At 41.5% G+C, this 3,685-nt stretch overlaps 1 pseudogene; it reads left to right on the top strand.

Annotated features, from left to right (window-relative positions):
* Positions 1–1,991: 1,991 nt before the first annotated feature.
* On the top strand, positions 1,992–2,120 carry LOC129403724 (U2 spliceosomal RNA; annotated as a pseudogene).
* Positions 2,121–3,685: the final 1,565 nt, after the last annotated feature.

Raw genomic sequence — 3,685 nt, 5'->3', positions numbered from 1 at the left:
GTCCTGTTTAAAAAGAAAACAGGATTGGAAGATTGTACCAGGGTTAAGGCACTTGCCTTGCATTCACCCTGCCACCGTTCAGTCCTCGGCACTGTATGGACCCTGGAGTGACCCCAAGCACAGAGCCAGGAGTTGTCACTGAGCTTCAAAGTGTGGTCAAAAAAAAAAAAAAGACAAGGAAGAAATAAAAAACACCAAAGAAGAAAACCACCAAAGATGATGGTATACTTAGATGTATGGATGTATGGTGGAAGGGTGGTCTAGCCAGCAGTGCTCAGGAGCTACTACTGGCTCTGTGCCCAGGAGTGACCCCTGGTGGTGCTCAGAGGACCATATGCTATGCCAAGGATTCTAACTGGGTCTGAGGGACACAAGGCAAGTGCTTTAACCTCTGTTTTATTTCTCTGGTACAATGCTTTTGAATCTTAGTTTTGTTTGATTTTGTCTTTGGGTCATATACCTGGCAGTGCTCAGGGCTTACTCCTGGCTCTGTGCTCAGGAATCATTCCTGACAGGGTTCAGGTGACCATATGGGGGGAACGTGGGCTGACTGCTCACAAGGCAAGCGCTCTGCTCACTGTACTCTCTCTCTCTCTCTTGCCTTCTCATCTGAGATTTTTATTTAATAATTCTTGAAATAACTTATTTAGACTTTTGGAAGTATATATATATTTGCACATTATATTTAATCAAATTTAAAAAGCCATGGATTTAATAAAGCATCTGGTTCTAAGAAATTTCTTTTGTGTTGTTTATTGTTATTTACTCTGGGTTTGGGGGCTACACCTGGCAGTGCTCCAGAATGGGGGGATAATTACTCGAATACCCAACATGGTACTCAGGGGTCCTTCCTGGCAGCACTGAAAGCAAGGGGGACTATGCAGTATTGGGGTTTGAACCCTCTTCTCCCCCAGACAAGCACATGCTCAGCTCACTGAGCTCTCTCTCCAGCTCCATTCAAAGATAGTTTATTAAATGCATGTCTTTGGATCAATAAACTGTGGCTTATCACTTCTGGATATACATAAGAAGAAAATTTTGAACAAAATTAGCTAAAGAGTGCTAAAATCTTCAGCTAAAGTTGAACTCTTCTGTATCACTTTTTTTTTTTTTTTTTTTTTTGCTTTTTGGGTCACACCCAGCGATGCTCAGGGGTTACTCCTGGCTTTGCACTCAGGAATTGCTCCTGGCAGTGCTTGGGGGACCATATGGGATGCCGGGGATCGAACCCGGGTCGGCCGTGTGCAAGGCAAACGCCCTACCCGCTGTGCTATCACTCCGGCCCCTTCTGTATCACTTTTAATGATAACAAACTCTTCCTCCTCTTCCTCTTCTTTCTCTTCTTCCTCTTCCTCCTCCTCTTCCTCTTCCTCCTCTTCTTCTTCCTCCTCTTCCTCTTCTTCTTCTTCTTCTTCTTCTTCCTCCTCCTCTTCTTCTTCCTCCTCTTCCTCTTCTTCTTCCTCTTCTTTCTCTTCTTCTTCTTCTTCTTCTTCTTCTTCTTCTTCTTCTTCTTCTTCTTCTTCTTCTTCTTCTTCTTCTTCTTCTTCTTCTTCTTCTTCTTCTTCTTCTTCTTCTTCTTCTTCTTCTTCTTCTTCTTCTTCTTCTTCTTCTTCTTCTTCTTCTTCTTCTTCTTCTTCTTCTTCTTCTTCTTCTTCTTCTTCTTCTTCTTCTTCTTCTTCTTCTTCTTCTTCTTCTTCTTCTTCTTCTTCTTCTTCTTCTTCTTCTTCTTCTTCTTCTTCTTCTTCTTCTTCTTCTTCTTCTTCTTCTTCTTCTTCTTCTTCTTCTTCTTCTTCTTCTTCTTCTTCTTCTTCTTCTTCTTCTTCTTCTTCTTCTTCTTCTTCTGCCACACTGGCTGTGCTCCGGGCTTTCTCCTGGCTTGTGCTCAGGGATCTGTCCCAGTTCAAATCCAGGTCAGTTGCGTGCAAGGCAAGTGTTCTGCCCACTGTACTGTCTGTCTGTCTGCACAATAAACAGACTTTTCAAAGTTTTAGATCATTCCTTGGCCTTTTGGTTGAGGTCAAGTATAATAGTTGATCTTATCAGTTTGATACCTGATATATCCTCTCTTTGAGGACAGCATATTAAAAGGATTTTGTTTGTTTGTTTCCGGGCCACACCCAGCTGTGCTCAGGGCTGACTCTCAGCTCTCCGCTCAGAGGTCACTCCTGGTGAGGCGTGGGACCAAATGGGATGCTGGAGATGGAAGCCCAACCAGCTATATTATCTCTCCAGCCCCTTAAATGAATTTTCCCCCAGTTTAAGCACTGTGGTTTTCAAAGTTGTTATGATGCATTTATTATAGGCATTTGCTATCCTAATCCCAACCCTAGCACCATTGTGACATACTTAAACAGGATTTTTAAGTTTTATTTTATTTGTATAAAGTAGTTCAGAATATTTGATTACATTTAATATTTGAACACCAATCCCACCAACATATATTGGATGTTTCCATCTTAACCCCAACCCCTGTCCCAAAGTAGAACCAAAATAATTCATTTTGTATGTTTGTTATGAATAAACTGCTGAAAATGATCCAAAAAAGTTTCCTTAGAGGAAAGTGTGTGAAGATCGTTGTATTTCACCCAGGGGCCATTAAGCCCTTCTATAAGAGATTGCTAACATGTTGTTAAAGGTTGAGTCTTGTGTGCTCATATGTATACATATATCTGTAAAAAATTATTAAATAGATTTTTGAAAGAGGGATTTCAACTGAGATATTCCTCTATGATTCACTCGTGTATTCACCTGGCATTGCAGTATTTCTGGGAATGGCTCATTCCTCCTACAAAAAATAAATAAATAAATAAATAAAGTGTCAGGATTGCAGAAAAAAAGTGGAGAAAAGTTTCCTGAGAGTTCTCATAAACCCTGTCAATTTTCCTTCTTTTGACATCTTACAGTCTTGTGATATACTGATAAGATATTTTTTTTTTCTTTTTGGGTCACACCTGGCAATGCACATGGGTTACCTCCTGGCTTTTGCATTCAGGAGTTACTCCTGGCGGTGCTCAGGGGACCATATGGAATGCTAGGAATAGAACCTGGGTTGGCCATGTGCAAGGCAAACGCTCTACCGCTGTGCTATTGCTCCAGTCTCTGATGAGATAATATTGATGTATTATTAACTAAAGCATAGTTAGTGGTGGGATTTTTAGTCTCTCCAGGTGTTTCACATTTTACTGGTTTGGCAAGTATATAATACCATATATCTACCATTAAAGTATCACAGAGAATAATAGTCTCTACCTGCTCCCCCAATTTTTCTGTGTACCCCAGTTTATCCCTCTCCCCTAATAAGCCCTTGGCAACTACTGTTCTCTTAACCGTCTCCATAGTTTTGCCTTTCAGGGTTGGAATGTAGATCAGTGGTGAGCATATGCCTTACATGTGTGAGACCCTGAGTTCAATCCTCAACCATCACCACAAAAGTGTAATTCTGTCTTTTACAAAATATCATGTAGTTGCAATCATACAGCGGGAGGTTCTTTTTTTTGTTTGTTTGTTTGTTTTGCTTTTGGGGTCACACCCAACGTTGCACAGGGGTTACTTCTGGCTTATGCACTCAGGAATTACTCCTGGTGATGCTTGGGGGACCATACGGGTTGCTGGGAATCAAACCCGAGTCGGCCGCGTGCAAGGATAATGCCCTAAGCACTGTGTATCACTCCAGCCGCACAGCAGG

Source organism: Sorex araneus, chromosome 3 (assembly GCF_027595985.1).
Source record: "Sorex araneus isolate mSorAra2 chromosome 3, mSorAra2.pri, whole genome shotgun sequence".
NCBI lineage: Eukaryota > Metazoa > Chordata > Mammalia > Eulipotyphla > Soricidae > Sorex > Sorex araneus.
This window is presented reverse-complemented; position numbering and strand designations above follow the sequence as displayed.